The sequence below is a fragment of the Choloepus didactylus genome, chromosome 3 (assembly GCF_015220235.1).
Source record: "Choloepus didactylus isolate mChoDid1 chromosome 3, mChoDid1.pri, whole genome shotgun sequence".
In the NCBI taxonomy this organism is placed as follows: Eukaryota; Metazoa; Chordata; class Mammalia; order Pilosa; family Megalonychidae; genus Choloepus; species Choloepus didactylus.
In genome coordinates this window covers 82,881,199-82,900,221 of record NC_051309.1, presented here as the reverse complement: position 1 = coordinate 82,900,221, position 19,023 = coordinate 82,881,199, and positions in this window count along the sequence as shown.

Here is a 19,023-nt window from a genome sequence, read left to right as displayed (position 1 = left end):
TGTGGTATGAGAAACAACAGTCAAATCTCAGTGTCTCAATAAAACCAAGGTTTGTTATTCACATAATGTAGGCCATCCTGACTGACTTGTCATTATTGACCAAATAAACTCAACAGCTGAACTTGCCAGGACCTGGAGTAAATTCATTCAACAAACTTTCAAGAATCTACTATGAACACTGGAGATATGTAAATAAAAGACAGACTACCCATCTTCCAAGAGATCAAATTCCAAACACTCTACTATTTGTGGAACAGAATATATAGAAGTGTTTTAGTCAGAATAGGGTATTTTAAACCTTAGAATGTTGGGAAGGGGGAGGGAAAGGCACACAGTGAAATAATTAGGAATTCTGCAAATATGCTTGGGATAATTAAATTGAAAATGATTTTAAGATATGGTGTGATTGAGAACAGATTATTCTTGAAGAGAGTAAAACAAGAAACAACTGTCTAGCTTAGTCAAGTGCTTGGGGAGGATAATAGATCATTATAGAACAGATTGCCAACATCAGAAGTCCCTAGGCTGAGAGTTCGTCTACTGATTCATTCTTCCCTACTAAGGATGACATTAAAGACCCTCTCTTAACAAGGACTTGCCCTTTATGTTGGTCACACCTTTATGAAGTTCTTCCTAAAGTGGAATTATGCATCCTGAAGTGGATTGTAAAGGGTCCAGATTTCAAGATACTGCCTTATTAAGAAGATTTTCCAAAGATAGGACATTCAAGACATTAACCAAGTGTCCGGCATTCTACCTTCTGACCTTGGGTAAGAAAAAAATTATACCTTCTGACTGTTGATGAATGGTGATAGGAATTTCATAAAATGATTCTCAAAAAAGGCAGAGACCAAGATGGCTTCCATGCAGGAATTTATTTGGGGAAGTGATCTCAAAAGCAGAGTGGACAACTGGGAATGAAGGAAAGCCAGGGTTGCATTACCGGACTGATAAACCACTGTGGGCAACTGTGGCATAATCTTTCCAAGGACCTTCTGAGAAGCTGAGTAGAATGCACCTCAAAATTGTCTTCATGGGGGATGGGGAAGGGGAGATTTTATTTATTGGCTTCTATCTCCCGTGACTCAAGGGTTACTCCTTGGTATTAAGTCCTTTCCCCATCCATGTTGTGCATGTGTCATATTCACTAAGTGGGTTTCTATAGGTGTCTCACAGTGGAGGGGAGAAGGGGAATGGTGTAGAAAGCAAGAAACATTTGGAGCAACTGAGGCAAATTGCTATAAGGTTATATCTGTGTGCTGCATGTTGCCAAAGCAATGCTGGAAGTAAGAAAGTGAGCTGAGAGGATGTGAGGCAGAGCACAAGAGCAGTCCAGTACAGTGTACCACTGTACCACTCAGATCTATTTGGGCCCAAGTTTAAATCTATTTCATCAGAGGGTTCTCTGGTGGTTGACTGTAGCTCAACAACAACAAAAAAATGGTTCCGAGGCTATGATTCATGTATCATCTCCCTCCTCCTCATGCATTCCAGATTTTACTCAGCTTTGCACCAGTTGTTCGTGGTTGGGTTGCTTTCCTGGAGTTGGGTGACCCAGACTTTCATCTCTGCCAGAGCCATTACTTGCTTTATACCTGTTGGGCCATGGTTGCTGAATTTGCCTGTGTATCCCTGGGTAAGAAAGCACCAAGAGATGCCCATAGAATTCCCTGTGTTCCAAGCTTGCTTCTTCCTGCCAATATGATGAATATTTTCTTTGCTTGTACAACATTATGAGCCCAAAATGACCTCTTCCTGAGGGCAGCCTACATCCAATGCCTGGGCAATGCATAGGTATAAATTACCTCCTGTGTGCTTTTGTTGAGACTGCATTGTACCCTAACTCCTCCCTTGGTTCAATACTGATTCCTTTCCTTTCACATGTGTTGATCCTGAGAGCACTCACTAATAAATTTCCTAATCTCCATCTCAGAGTCTGCTGCCCATGGAACACAACCTGCAACACCAAGTTCCAAAGAGTCATGCCAGTAGCATATTAGGACTGGCTCCAGGACTTTGCTAAGACAATCCTGAATCACTGGAGAGTGCTGCCATTTTGATTAGTTGTTCCTTATGCAGTTGTTTTCCCTGGTCCAACATTTTCAATATCCACTTCCACATATGTTTCTCCAGTTTCTGGTCATAACATTAGCCCAGGTATTTTGGTGTGTAAGCCGTTTTCTTCTGTATAAGGAAGGCTGAGCATCTGCTCAGGCTATATATACTATGATGTGACCATTATTACTGGTCTTAAGTCAATGAGGAGGCAGGGGTGGATCTTAAGGAAGACAAGCATCATCTTGTGAGGAATCTACTTTAGGTGAGGACCTTGCAGGTTATTCAGGCAAATGGAAGCTTCTTTCCTCTAGGGAGGAAGAGTCAGAAGTATCTGCTGGCCTTGCAGGTTGAGGGATATCGGGACTCAAGCCTCTCAGGCTTTTCTACCCAAATGTCCCCATCCCAGGCTTTAGAGGCTTGGATCTATTCCCTACCTCCTTCAAGGCTGTACATTCAGAGAGTAAGCAAGCAAGGAAATTACTAATACACTACCTTTTTTATTACTCAGCATCTGCTCTCATACTTCTAACCATTGTTTAACTTCAGTACAACCACAGCCTAATGCTTCTACTTTTAACAGGATGCAACTACCTTTTATGCAAATATGCTCCCTTCTTCATGAATTCTTAATGTGTAAATGATTAGCCACTCCCAACCATATCCTCACCTAAAGGACCCAGAGGTCACTCCTTTCACCAAAGTGTTAAGAAACACCTTTTCTTAACAGTCTTACATTCCCATATTTGTTCCCCAGATTTCTTCCAATACAAGTTGACAAGATTCTGCAACTCCTTTGGTGTATTTGCTGTCTTTTCTAGGGGTAGACCATGCACTTTTCTGTCTGGGCTATGTTGGGATTGAACTCTTTTTATGGGACTAGAGATGGTGATGGGTGATTAGAATGGGTTCTGAGGAGAATAAGTATCTTCGGTTTATTTCTCAGCTGCCACAAGAGAAATCAAGTAAAGGATTCTATGCAAGTGAAGATTGGTTGTGAGCTGCTTCACCCCTTTCCAACCAGGGCCCTTAGAGTAAGATACCTGATAGGGCTGTGCATATAAGTCATGTTGCAACTTTGCAACCTGTACAGTCAAGCCTTGGGCCTGATTCTCAGTCATGTCTGCTCTATGGATACATGGCTTTGGAATTTGTTATGCTTTTGTGTTAAAAATTCAAGGCTCTAGGCTTATCTTCAGGATAGTCAGAAGCATCCATCCCTCATAATAATCCTTGTTAATCATAATTGCTGTCATAATCATCAAGTGCAGCAGTTTCTTTGCAAAGCTATGTCTTGCTTCAAGAAATCTCAGTTTATAGTTTAAGTAATTGTGATTCCACTGCATACTACAGATTACTAGTGTTTCAGTTATTGCCTGTAAGGAGGTCATCACTGCTTTCATGGTCAATACAATCCCAAAGTTTCAAAGTTGAGTATCAGTTTTCTGGGACGATTTCTGGTACAAAGAGCGTTATCAGTAGGGAGCCATTCATAAAAATAGAAACCACTTCTTCTGGGTATATCAAACAAAAGAAACTTAGTCCTGGGAACTGGTTACATAGAGAATGGAAGACCTGGGAAGCCCAATAAGAAGAAATCGAGGCAATCCTGAAATTAGGAAAAGCAGAAAACTGCTACTACCATTTGGGCTGGTGAGATGTAAGGAAGACTTGTATTAATAGAGCTTGGAAGCCGAGCCATCTTATAGAGGCTGGAACTTCCCAATGACTATTTTGTGAGATCTGGGAATACACAGGAAGGGATTATACAATGAGAACTGGTATTACAGAGGAAATACAGCCACTCTCAAAGATACCACCAAAGTAGAGAAAGAGTAGAAACTTTCTGGCTTCTTCCCTGCTCCCACCCCAAGTAATCTGACAAGACTTCTCCTTTAGACAACCCTCCTCACAAGACACTTGTCAAGGGAACCTGGGAAATGTAGACTTGAGATACAGGCAGAACTGAAGAAGGATCAGGAATGAATCTGAGCAAAAGCAGGCAGTTGACGAGCACACTAGATAACGTGGAATGGATTCATAGATGCTTCAGAACAACCTGCAAATATATGGCTGTGTGCTATTGATACATATTTGCCATTAGTAACAGCAAGAATGCCAGATAAATCTTGTGTAACCTCAGCATTATTTCTGGCAGGGCCACCTACATTTTTTATATATAGGAGAAATCGTTATAGATATTTTATGAAAGGAATAAAAATACTTAAAAATAGCAAGCTTTTAAATAAGATTCTACCTGAGTTTCCTTATTCTGACTACTTTGTTAAAAATTCTTCCTGACGGGAGAAAAAAAGAAAATACAAAGAATAACATACATAGTCTCTTCTATAAGCTTGGCTTTCTTTGGTGATTTGCAACTGAATAGCCAAGATGATTTGCCTAAATTTAGTAGAACACAAATAATATGTGAAAATGAGGTGCTAAACATATGGAGAAGAAATACTATGGAGAATCCTACTTAGAGATATTTATTTCCACATCAATTAAATAATCTGGAGAAAAAAAAGAAAACCTGTTTTAAGAGTCTTATTATAAGTCAAAAATACTCTAGCCAAACTTTTTGCTTATGCCTTTAATAGTCTGAGCTGTATCTACAAAAATCAGATAAATTTAAAAGTTTGTACCCTTACATTCTATACCAAGCTTTTGAAAAAAAGTCTTCATGTTGTGAATTTGTGGTTATGAAGTTAGATTTAGGCATCCATCTAATGGTCCATGGAACTACTTCCACTTTTTTTCCAGTGAAAGGAAGAAAAATTTACTGGAGGTGCCAACAGTGTGAGAATATGCTGCTTCCTTCAACCCATCAAACTGGGTTTCTCCCTAACACAACTGGCCAAGCAGTTGTTTCTGAAGAGTCTTGGATGCTATCCCCTTGGCCAGTTTCTCCATTTTACAAGGTAATGCCTTCATTAGAGCCAAGGGACTATCTTTGATTAATCACCATAAACATCTGACTTTTGGGTGAGCCTAAGAGCGTTACTAAGTGCCTACAGACTCACCACTTACAAGCTGTGACACTGAATACTGGATTCTGGTGAAGAAGGTAAAGGATGAATGTTTCTTCTACTTCCTGATTCAGGGCAGACCCTAGGTACACTTTCAGGGGAAAAAAAGGCTTAGGGGCATTCAGAAAGGGATAGGATATGTTGAAGAGGGGATAGGATATCCGACTTGATTCTGTTTGCAACTCCCCAATTTTGAAAGGTGAGGCTGTTTTGAATTTTTCTCACTTTTGCACAGTGCCCTCAATAAATGTTTTAAAAGGCTTAGAAATATGGCAGCTCTTCAAATATATGAGAATTGTTATATGGGAAAGGAAATAAGTTGATCCTCTCTATAATAGCCACATTTTATTCTTAGTTTTGCTCCCCTTAAAGTCACACTGAATAATAAAAGGGAGAGTTTTTAAATTCTTAGAAGTGTTTAAAAATTTACTCACAGAGACTTCCCTGCTACTACTTCTGGAAATACCATAGGAGAAAAATATGGTCTCTGTAATTGATCAGGCTAAATGACCAATGATTAGACTTCCTACTCTGCCCTTTAAAATTGTAGAATCTTCAATTTTCATTTTCACAAGATAGTTATGTTTGTCATTATTAGTAAAAAATGTCTTCAAGGTATGCAAAGAATTTAAATAAAACCCAGACTGAAGGAAGTGTCATAGATTATTTGTTTACTTATATGGTGTAATTGAACAACCGCTCAGCCTCTTAAACATAATTAAATCTCTTTCATTCTATACAAAGTTCCTTTGATTTCACTACCCCCTCATCTTGATAGAGAAGGTGGGCAATAACAAGTTTGGTAGTAAAGGGCAAGGACAGTCTACTCTCTTGTTCTTGTTTTCCTCATTGCTCACTCACTCTTTAAGCCCTCTTTCCATTCTCTTCTGTGGACCTTCAGACTTGAATATGAACCAGAGGAAAAATTACTTCTCCTGTATATGTCTCGTTTCTTTTCTTTCTCCCTCCACTGTGCTTGAATTATCCCAAGCTGCAGCTCTGCTTGCATCGTTTATTTTTCATTATCCCATCCATCATTACTATTTAGATGACTCCCTAATGTCCATTTCCACCCTAATCTGTGTTTATAGTCCTCCACTTCTAACCCCTCCTTGGAAATTCCTGGGCACAACTAATTTTATTGTATTCCAAATTAAATAAATCTTTCCATCCTCAATCCTGTTTATCCTCTTTTGTATCTTGGGTGAGTAAAAGGTGAGTAAAAGATTCTACTCAAGACTGGAGTAAGGTTTGGGAGCCATGGGAAGAAAGGTCAGACAGATATATTACAGATGTATAATCAGTAGGACCTGGTAACTAATATCTTTTCTCCATTTTATTAAGGATAGACTCATTATTACTAATTTAAGTTGTACGAAAGTTTGGTGATAGTCTCTTGATTTATTGTGCTGTTTTATTTATAAGGGTCATTGTTTTGGTGACTATTTGAGAACTTAATCTCAACAGTTGGCGGTGGTGTATTAGTGTGTTTGCTGTAATAGAATAACAGCAATGATATATGGTCAGGCATGGGAACTCATAAAAATGGAAGACATCAAAGAACTAACTGAAAGTGTACCTCTCCTCTGTATACTTCTTCCATAAATTCCAAGCCATGAAGGATGGGCTATATTGTTCTATACTGACCTTCTCCTTTTCTCTAACATTATCTAGAGGTATTCCTCTGACTTGATTGCATTCTGAATACAAATGGAATGATTGGAAATGGCTCTTTGTCTGGAAGGACTGAACTGTGTTTTGAACACCTGCTATTGGAATACATATTTAAGAAGTCCCAAGTAGATGCCGTGGTCCTCCTGTGGAAATACTCAGCTGTCTGGAGGGACAAGTGTTATGTTATGTGGGCTCTCAGCTCTTCTCACCATATCCTGAAAGCAAACACCAGAAAAAGGAATATAAAATCCTTTCAGCATGTGTGTCAGGGTGTAACAATGTCTTAGAGTGGGTGGGTTGTTGTTTTGTTTTGTTTTTAAGTACAGCAGTTGTGGGCTTATAGAAGAATCATGCAGAAAGTACAGAGTTCTCATATATGCCCCCAACACACAATTTTCCCTTTTATTAACACTTCGCATTAGTGTTAATGATAATTAGTGTTAGTGGTACCTTTGTTACAATTGATGAAATCATATTATTATGATCATACTAGTAATTATAGCCAATAATTTGGATTAGAGTGTACTGTTTGTGTTATGTAGTTCTAAGTTTTTTTTTTTTAATTATTCTGTTATCATCAATGGTTTTTAAAAGCAAATGTAATTTTTTTTTGCCTGTTTGCCAGAATTAGGCAATTACTATACAAACTTCTGACATTGCTTGTTTGAAATGGTGGTGGTGGGATTGTCACCTTCTAATGGACTTGTGTACTCAGGGGCAACCACTTTCTCTCTAGTGACAGTGTCCTGTGTCTTTTCAGTGACATATGGAGGACAGTCGTGTTGAAAAGATGACATGGGAGAAGGGTTTGCTCTGCTTTGCTTTTCTATTCCCCTTATCTATGACCCAGAGAGATTCCAAAAAGAAGGGCCTAGGATGACTTTGTGAAGAAATTAGAGAAATGAAAGGGTTGGTTTTTTATGGTGTTATTGTTGAAGAATTCAGTAGTAGAAAAAAGTTCCAGGAACTGGTGAAACAATAAAGTGGTTCTTCCCATCTATTGGCTATGAGTTTATGCTGATTAGCATGCAGTACTCGTAACAGAATTATATCAGCATTGATTTGTTATGACTATGGATATGTAAAAGTTCTTTTTAAACTAATAGCAAGTTCTTCTGTTTTAAAATCTGTATGTGTAGGAAAAAATGTTTAGATGGAAATATGTCAACATCGTGGCTACTTTTTAATTCATTTTTACATCCTGCTATTTTCCCACTTAACATTCTAACTTAAGCATTTCTCCAGGCTAATAAGTATTCTTTAAAACCGCAGAATATTACAAAAACATTCAAAATGTTTTAGTCTGCTGTCATGTGACTGAATTGTGTATTTATTAAGTATTTAAATTGCTTTTAATATTGTGTAATACATATTACTGAAACTAACCAAAATGTACTAAAAATTTTCCTTTTCAATATCAGACTTACTTGCCTAACACTTAGAATGAATGGAATTACAGAAGAGCATTAAGATATTATGTGACTCATACATAGCCACATATGGAAGCTTAGGTTTCTAATCTACTTCCACCATTGGTTAAATCCCTACCATATGGTGCTGCTGTTAATATGCTGCTGACTGAACCTCCCAGGAATTTAAGGACTTGCTTATATGGCCTGTGGGAAGACAGCTGGTCTATAACAGAATTTGAGATCAGGAGGTTAATCACGTTACCCGGAAAACAGAGGACACACCAGAGTGAGGATCAGTGAAAGCCGTTTAGGGAAAGGAAAAGACAGAAAGCTCTATTTAAGGAAGCAATTAAATGAGAGAATAAGATGGTGCTAGGGTAGAACAGAATAACTACCAAATATGGAGGAGGATAATAGTTAAGTGAAGGAAGACATAAACCCAGGATGGCAGAACACTGCCCCTACAGCCTCCACACTTGAGGTAAGGAAGGAGACAACAGCTCCAGCCCATCTCCCAACAACTAGGTTCTTATATGTTCACCAGAACGTGCATGTGAGTTAGGAGAGGTTGGTTCCTGCCAGGTTGTTAGACATTTAATATGGATAGTTTACCTTGTAAAAGGCAACAATGGGAAGTTATCAAATTGGAAAATGACATTAATTTCTTGGGATTAAGTTCTCATCAATGACAGTGGGTGACATCTATTGCTGTCCAAATTCAAAAATGTCTTGAGTGTTTATTCTTTGTGGAGCACTGTGATAGGTGCTATAGGGGTTTGAATATTTAAAAAGTAAGACATAGCCTCATCTCTCAAGTAGTATATTTTCTAAAAGGAGGATGAAAAAGGGAATTAGACACAAATTCATGTCTATAATACAAGGTAAGACAACTAGTATAAAGTTATGATAGGAGTTCAAAAGTAAATGAAAGAGAAGGATCAATGAAGAACACTGAATTTTTATGAAGGAGAGAGAAAAATATGAACAGAATGGTAGGAAGGCATTACAGGTGAAAGAAATCACATGATCAAAGACACTGAGGCCCTGTTTCCTGTCTCTCTCTCTCTCTCTCTCTCTCTCTCTCTCACACACACACACACACACACTGTGCATACACTTCCTTTTAAAAAAAACATGTGGTCACTTTATGGAATAAATCTACCTATCCTTCAAGTTCAATTTTTTGCATAAATGGGTGATCAATAAATATGTTTGAAAATCTGGAGACCCAGTTTTATATGGCCTATCATATGGTTCAATGGAAAAGTGCCAGACATACTTAGGTTCAAATTTCAAATCCATTTCTTACCTGTGTGACACTGAATAAATTAGTCTCTCTGAATAGTTTTCTTATTGATAAAAATAGGGTATATGATAATGGACATTACAAAGTTGTAAGGATTAAATAGGAAAATATGTGTTACACTTGTTTGGTAAGAGCTAGGTTTTGCTTTCCTTGTCTTCACCTCAGTCCCTCCTCTGGACCAAATATGTGCAGCTGCTCGCTACCTCCTTGGTAACACCAGAGGGCAATATTATTCCATATCATATCAAAGGCTTCCAGGAATGAGAACCTGTTTTGCAAACAGGAATCTTCTAAATGCTTCAGCAATGGAGTAAATAGAAACTATCCTCCAGAACATTAATAGGGCAGTAAGAGATAAACCGTGGTGGGACTTTGGAGCAGATGCTATGCCCCTGAATGGGCAACAGCTGTGTATGAAGGCACCATTCCAGGGATCTATTTCTGCCAGCTGGGTTAGGAAGACTTCTGGTGTTAATATAGCAACAGAACCTTAGATTAGGCATCTAAATGAATCTGCTTGTTTAGTACTAGAAAACCACTGTGTGTGTAAGTTATCTCTGAAGACTCTTGGAATTTGTTGTTTGCTAGAGGTCAGAAGTAGGGTAAACTGGGACAGTCCTGGTTTATGTCTGTGGTTACTGTGTAATTATTACTAGCTCTCCCTTTTACTCTCACAGTATTCCAGTTTGAGGGCTAAGTTACATGGCCACCCTACTCTGAACACTAGGAAAAATACTTCCTAAGAGCACAGATTGACCTAGGAAGACTCCTTGGGTCTGGATAAGACCATAGGCTTTGATGTCAGAATGTGGCATATGTATTTGGGTTAAAAATCCCTGCTCCGTGTGTCCTTGGCAAGTCAGGTAACTTTTCTAAGCCTTAGTTTCCTGCTATATAAAATAGGTTTAATAGCAGGATATGAATGCATTGTCCCATTCAATCCAAATAATTAAAGAGCTTATCGGGGTCTATGGCACATAGTAATAGCACTGCTTGTTATTATTTTTTCTTCCTTATTATTTTTAAGATTCACTGTAAGATTCAGTCACCTTAGCTTTATTGATTGGATCTATAGAGAGAAGCAATTGAGGGCCAAAATAAAATGAATCGCTCAAGTTTGGAAAACAAATAATGAGTGAGTTTCTCAAGGTCAGAGCCAAATGAGCACCTATTTCTCAGTTTGCTGTACTGAGGAGATCTCTCAACATTAAAGATATGTGACTTCTGGTTGACCAAGATGGTGACATGAGACATTTTAGAGTACCATTCCGCCACAGAATCTTTGAATGACTAGCAAAAACTGGCAAAGCCATTTTCCTCAATACTCTGAAGACAGGGTTGCAGTAACTGTGTGAGTGCCGAACCAAGAATATGCAGCTTTAAAAGCAGCAGGAGAAGCTTGTGGATGTCTTGCTGCCTGCCTGCCCCACCACCAGCCACTGTGTGGTGTGGAGCCCGCCTGTGCTCCCATAGTGGGTCCTAGGCTCTTTTCTGGCAGAAGCAGAGTGACCCCTATGTAAATACTGCACTGCCTTTATGTAAGTGCCGATCAGTCAGGTGGTATAGCCTTAAACACTAATCTAGGAAACTTGTCTCAGGCTTGCCTTAAAAGTATGTGTAGCTTGCCCACAGATAAAGCACTGTAAGAAACAAAGAGTGGCCTGAAGAAAATGTAAATGCAGAAAAAGTAGTGATAAATGTATGATTTGGGACATACAATGTATAAAGATATAAATTGCAACAAATGCAACATAAATGTGAGTGGGATTATAGGGTATAGGAACAATGTATGCATATGCTATTGTAATTAAGATGGTATCAAATCAAATGTAATTTTTATAGATTTAGGATGTTAAATTTCAGACCCATGGTAACTACAAAGAAAAATATGAAAATAAATATATAAAGAAAGAAACATGAAGGGACTCAAAATGGTACAATTAAATAAATATGAAAGTGGACATTAATGGGAGAATTGAGGGACAAGAAATATAAGACTTACGCATACCATATAGCAAAATTGCAGAAGTCCTACATTATTGGTAGTTACTTTAAATGTAAACAGATTAACTCTCCAGTCAAAAGGCTGAGATTGAACAATGGATAAAAAAGCATGACCCAACGATATGCTACTTTTAAGAGATCACCTTAAATTCAAGTAGAATGAAAATGGAAGGGTAGAAAAAATATTCCATGCAAATAGTAACCAAAAGAGGGCTGGGATAATGGTATTAATATCAGATAAAATAGACTTTAAGTGAAAAACTTATGAGGGACAAAGAAAGTCACAATACACTGATAAAGATATTTGTCTTCAATGGTCAATTCAACAAAAGAAGACATAGCAACTATAAATATATATGCATCTAATGGCAGAGGCCCAAATACATGAAGCAAATATTGACAGTTTTGAAAGGAGAAATTGATGGTTCAACATTAATAGTAGGAGACTTGAACATACCACTTTCAAAAATGGATGAAACATATAGACAAAAGATCTATAAGGAAATAGAAGACTTGAATAATACATTATGCAACTAGACCTAACAGACATATATAGAACACTTCAGCCAATAGCAGCAGCAGGATGCACATTCTTCTCTAGTGCACATGGACCATTCTCCAGGATAGACCACATGTTTGGTCACAAAACAAGTCAGTAAATTTAGGTATTGTGCCGGTTTGAATGTATTGTGTTCCCCAAATGCCATTATCTTTGTGGTCCTGTGTGGGGCAGAAATTTTGGTGCTGGTTAGATTTGCTTGGACTGTGCCCCACCCAGCTGTGGGAGATGATTTTGACGAGATGTTCCCATGGAGGTGTGGCCCCGCCCATTCGGGGTGGGCCTTGATCAGTGGAGCCATATAAATGAGCTGACTCAGAGAGAGAGAATTAATGGAGTGCAGCTGGGAGTGATGTTTTGAAGAGGAGCAAGCTTGCTAGAGAGGAACGTCCGAGGAGAAAGCCGTTTTGAGGCCGGAGCTTTGGAGCAGACGCCAGCTGCCTTCCTAGCTAGCGGAGGTTTTCCAGACGCCATTGGCCATCCTCCGGTGAAGGTACCCGATTGCTGAGGTGTTACCTTGGACGTTTTGTGGCCTTAAGACTGTAACTGTGTAGCAAAATAAACCCCCGTTTTATAAAAGCCTATCCATCTCTGGTGTTTTGCATTCTGCAGCGTTAGCAAACTAAGACAGGTATACTGAAATAAAGCCATGTCTTTTCTCTGACCAAAATGGAATGAAACTAGAAATCAATAAGAGAGGGAGAATTGGGAAATTCAAAAATATGTGGAAATTAAACAATGCATTCTTAAACAAGGAATGGATGAAGGAAGAAATCACAAGGGAAATTTGAAAATACCTGGAGGTGAATGGAAATGAAAACACAACATACCAAAATATATGGGATGCAGCAAAGGCAGAGCTGAGAGGGAAATTTATATCTCTAAGTGCTTACATTAAAAAAGAAGAAATATTTCAAATAAGAGGATCTAGAAAAAGTAGATCAAACTAAACCCAAAGTGAGAAGAAGGAAGGAAATAAAGATTAAAGCAGAGATAAATGAAATAGAGAATTTAAAAATTGAGAGAATTTGAGGACAGGGCAAGATGGTGGCATAAAGAGATGTGTATTTTAGTTAGTCCGCTAGAGCAACTAGTAAATAGCCAGGAACAACTAGTAAATGGTCTGTAACAACTTGGGGGACATCTATGGCTATTTACACATTGTACACCAGTCAGGAATGGGTGGAATGGCAGAGATGGCAGCATAAAAACTGTAAGACTCAGAGCTGATACCCCTCCCTCCTGGCACAGAAGGCTGTGTCGCAAAACTTTGCTATGGGAGAAAGAAGCAGTCCCTGTCGGGAGCAAGGGAATGTAGCTCAACCAAACTCCAATTGTGGTTTTAATTTAACAAATTTGGACTACTGAACACAAGCTACAAGCACAGATAAGCCCTGAGCAAGAGGAATCTGAGGACCCTCCCTGCAGAGAGGGGGCAGGGCTGAAGAAAAAAGAAATACATAACTAAATAAAAAAGAGGCTCAGAATATTGGAAAATGGCTGTGTCCCAAGAAAAGGGGCACATAGAACTGTGTACAAACACTGGTTGACCAGTGAAACTGAGGGGCTGGGAACTGGCTCTGAAAGGGAGCTTTCACTCTTTTTCCTTTTTTTCCTCTCATTCTAAGCAGCTCGTTAGAGAAAGCTTCAGGCATTTTCAATTGTCTGCACTGACCCAGGCAAGGGTGGATTTAAGAGTCAGAGAGACAAAGGAGGAATTCAAGTGTAGAAGATAACTCCCTGGGGGGTATGTATCTTCTCTAAGAAAAGGGGAGCAGGGCCCACTAAAGTGGCAGCCCTCCCTCAAAGAACTCACACCCGAGGGCCTGGGGGGGTGGGGATGGGGGGAGGAAAGGGCATAGGAATCTTGCAATCTCACCCTGCTGGGTCAGACAAAGCCTGTGCTCTGAGGCAAAACAGACTCTGAGGATGATTAAATTACTGAACAGGGCCATCTGCTGGACAGTCTACACACCCTGTATGGAAACCCAGCCCTATTTTAGCTAAGAAATAGGGAAGACCCAGCTGTTAAAGCAGGGCACCAAAACAAACCCAGGTCTTGCTAGCCAGTGGAAGATAGAGCACTACTGGAAGCCAGCAGAGTTGTACACTTGAGAAAAATGTGTATCCTGCTTTTGTGGGATGCAGTGTTCTATAAATATCTGTCAATTCTAGTTCATTTATCACACAATTCAACATCTCTGTTTCCTTATTGATCCTCTGTCTAGATGTTCTCTCCATTAATAAGAGTGGTGTATTGAAGTCTCCAACTGTTATTGTGGAGTTATCTACCTCTCCTTTCAGTGTTCTCACTGTTTGCCTCACAGATTTTGGAGTACTCTGGCTTTGTGCATAAATATTTATGATTGTTATATTTTCTTGATGATTGACCCCTTTATTAATATATAGTGTCCTTCTTTGTCTCTTTTAATTGTTTTACTTTTGAAGTTTACTTTGTCTGATAATAATATAGCTAATCCTACTTTTTTCTGGTTGCTGCTTGCATGAAATATCTTTTTCCAACCTTTCAGTTTCAGCCTATTTTTGTCCTTGTGTCCAAAGTGAGTTTCTTATAGACAGTATATAGATGGGTCCTGTTTTTTTAATCCATTCTGCCTATCTGTGTCTTTTTATTGGGGAGATTAATCCATTAACATTTAGCATTGTTATTGTAAGGGCAGTACTTTCTTCTACCATTTTGTCTTTTGGATTTTATATGTCATGTCTTAATTTTTCCTCTCTCTCTTTTTACCCTTCCTGGTAATCTTCCTTTCTACACTCTTCTCCAAACCTCTCTCTCCTGTCTTTGCCTATCAGCCTGTAGCACTCCCTTTAGTATTTCTTGTAGCACTGGTCTCCTATTCACAAACTCTCTCAGTGTCTGTCTGAAAATATTTTAATCTCACCCTCATTTATGAAGGACAGTTTTGCTGGATATAGGATTCTTGGCTGGCAGTTCTTCTCTATCAGTACCTTAAATATATAATACCACTGTCTTCTCACCTCCCTGGTTTCATGGAAAAATCTGTACATAGTCTTATTGAGCTTCCCTTGTATGTGATGGATTGCTTTGCTCTTGGTGCTTTCAGAATTCTCTCTTTGTGTTTGACATTGGACAATCTGATCAGTAAGTGTCTTGGAGTAGGTCTATTGGGGTCTATTCTGTTTGGGGTATGCTGTACTTCTTGAATCTCTAATTTTCTGTCTTTCATAAGAGTTGGGAAATTCTCAATGATTATTTCTTCTATTATTCTTTCTGCCCCCTTTCCCTTCTCTTCTCCCTCTGGGACACCCATAACATGGATATTTGTGCATTTCATGTTTTCACTCAGCTCCCTAAGACCCTGCTCATATTTTTCCATTCTTCTCACCATCTGTTCTTTTGTGTGCATGAATTCAAATGTCTGGTCTTCCAATTCAATGATCCTTTCTTCTGTCTGTTCAAATCTTCTATTGTATCCCTCCATTGTCTTTTTCATCTCCTCCATTATGCCCTTCATTCCCATAAGTTCTCCCATTTGTTTTTTCAAGTTTATGAATTCTTTTTTATGTCTTCCTTATATCCTTCATCCCTTTTTCTGTCTCTTCCCTCAGTTCATTGACTTGATTCTTGAATTGATTTAGGAGATTTGTTTTAACATCTTTAATTAGTTCTTCCTTCAGTTCATTGTATTGATTTAGCATTAGTTTTCTCAACTCTTGGTTGAACTATTAGTTTGTTCTTTTGGTTGGTCCATATTCTCATGTTTCCTAGTATGGCTTGTAATCTTGAGCTGTCTAGGCATCTGACTTTCTTGATTAGTTTATTCTGGAGCTCATTTTCTCTCTTTTACCTAGGGTTTTCTTGTTGGTTGGTTTTGTTCTCTAACCTCTGATGTTTAGTTCAGCTTATTCTATGCCTCTAACTTAGGTTCTATTTAGTTGGTCAGAGTTTTTCACCTCTTGTTTTACTGTTTCTTTCCCTGACTCAATGTAGCCTCTTTGTGTGAGGGTCTCCTCAGATATGGTCAGCCCCAGTCAGAGTTTCCCAGACCAGAGAGGCCCAGGTCTCAGGAGGAGCATATGGAGATTCCTTGAGAATGAGACCCTCCTGTGAGTCCTCTAGACTCAGTGCTTTTCCTTTGCTGTCCAGCAGTTAGTGCCTGCCAACCCACAGCTCCCCCACCAGTGACCTTGACCCTGTTAGGAGCATGGCTGACTGAAGCTGGTTTCTGAATTCCAGCCCCTGGGGTCTGAGTTCCCAATAGGAGGGCTACCAGTGGAGCTGGGCCACATCCACCTTTTCTTGGGAACTTATGGTGTTAACCAAATTTTCTAGACATTGCATTTTCTCTTGGAGCTATCTTAACTCTGCTCTTGCCTGGGCCCAAATTGCAAGTCTTTGAGGCTTTCTGTAATGGGCTTCTTAGAATAGTTATTTAAAAAAAGGAGAGAGAAAAAGATAAAAAAGGAAAAAGAAAAAGAAAGGCCCAGTATGGACTATTTACAGTCCTTGCAGTACTGCTGGGTTATTGAAATGCTAAAAGACAAGGACTTGAAGACAATTAAGGAACAATCAAGAAAGCAGAGAGGAAATGGAAGAAGCTGGTGGCATAGAGAAAAGTGGAATCTAGTTTGTCACCCTGAAACAACTAATAAACAACTAGGAACAACTAGCAAATAATCTGGAATAATGGTGGGGAGACAAAAGTGATAGTCTACTCATCATGCACCAATCTGAATTGGGAAGAAAGCCCAAGATTGCAGCATAAAATCTGTAACTAAAAACTGTGAATCAAGCTGGGAGCCTCCTCACCCCACAGCCTGAACTGAAAGCCTCACAGTGCTAGAGAGCAGCGCTCTCAGAACAAGCCAATATAGCACAGCTAAGCTCCAACTGGGGTTTTAATTAGCAAATGTGGACTGGTCAATACAAGATACTTATCCCAAACAAGCCAACAGAGGCTTTTGGTGATGACTGACCTTGGAAAGCTGGAGGGTGGTGGTGGACTGGCCCTGAAGGGGGCTTTTAGTCCCTTTTTCAGCTCAGTGGAGAAAGCCTCAGCCATTTTCAGTTCCCAGAGCTCTGACCCAGAAAAGGGTGAGGATAGCACTGGCAGAGAGACTACTCAAATGTAAATGACCTCTCCCTAGGGGGTGTATCTTCCCTAAGAGGAAGAAGGTGGTGCCAAGCTCTACTACCCACCTTCCATTCAGAACTGGACCCCAGAGCCTGGGGTTAAACAGCCACAGGCCACACCTCTTTACACCAGGCTGGAGCTACAGGCTGATAGGTTCCACCTGCTGGTTGGGGAAGCACAGTGAGTTGAGGCCTCACAGGGAGTACTAATCTTCTAAGACACCCTCAGGAAAACTGGATACTATTTCATCCTTCCAAGACATGAGCCTGTTCTTGTCTGGGAAACCTGATTGGGGTAACCAAGGAAACTAGATGCCTAGACAACAGAAAACTACAACCTACACTAAGAAAAATGAAATTATGGCCCAGTCAAAGGAACAGACTTACACTTCAAATGAGATACAGGAATTTAAACAACTAATACTAAATGAATTCAAAAAGTTTAGAGAAGATATGGCAAAAGAGATGAAGCATATAATGAAAACACTAGGTGTACATAAGGTAGAAATTGAAAGTTTGAAAAAAACAACTGGCAGAATCTATGGAAATGAAAGGCACAACACAAGAGATGAAAGACAATGGAAACATACAACAGCATATCTCAAGAGGCAGAAGAAAACACTCAGAAACTGGAGAACAAGACACCTGAAAGCCTTCACACAAAAGAACAGATAGAGAAAAGAATGGAAAAATATGAGCAACATCTCTGGGAACTTAAGGACATAATGAAATGCAGGAATGTACATGTCATTGATGTCCCAGAAGAAGAAGAGAAGGGAAAAGGGGCAGAAACAATAATACAGGAAATAATTAATGAATATTTCCCATCTCTTATGAAAGACATAAAATTACAGATCCAAGAAGTGCAGCATGCCCCAAACAGAATAGATCTGAATAGGCCTACACCGAGACACTTAATAATCAGATTATCAACATCAAAGACAAAGAGAGAATCCTAAAAGCAAGAGAAAAGTGATCCATCACATACAGAGGAAGCTTGGTAAGACTATGTGTGGATTTCTCAATTGAAACCATGAAGGCAAGAAGTAAATGGTGTGATATATTTAAGATACCAAAAGAGAAAAACCACCAACCAAGAATCCTATATCTGGCAAAACTGTCCTTCGAATATGAGGGAGAGCTTAAAATATTCTCAGACAAACAGACAATGACAGAGTTTGTGAACAAGATACCTGCTCTACAGGAAACACTAAAGGAAGCACTACAGACAGAAAGAAAAAGACAGGAGTGAGAGGTTTAGAAAACAATTTCGGGAGACAGTAGCACAGCAATATAAGTACACTGAACAAAGATGACTGTGAGCATGGTTGAAAGAGGAAAGTTAGGAGCATGTGGGACATCAGAACAAAAGACAAAAGATAAAGACTGGGACTGTATAACCCAGTGAAACCTAGGGTGCTCAACAATTGGAATAAAAGGTACAAATATGTTTTTACATGAGGTAGAACAAATGAATGTCAACATTGCAAGGTGTTAAAATAGGGTGGATTGGGGGGAAACACAATCAATGCAAACTAGAGACTATAATTAACAGAAACATTGTATTATTCTTCCCTTAATATGACAAAGGCAATATACCAAAGCTAAATGCATATGGGAGGCAGACATAGGGGAAAGGTATGGGACTCCTGGCATTGGTGATGTTGTCTGATTCTTTATTCTACTTCAGTGTAATGTTCTTTTTCTTTTTATTGCTTTCTAGCTATCATGGTTTTTTCCCATCTCTCTTTTTCTTTTTCTTTTGTCCCTCTAACTTCTTTGACTGTTCCTCCTTTTTTTGTGTGGAAGAAATGGAGATGTCCTTATATAGATAGTGGCAATGGTGCTGAATACATAAATACATG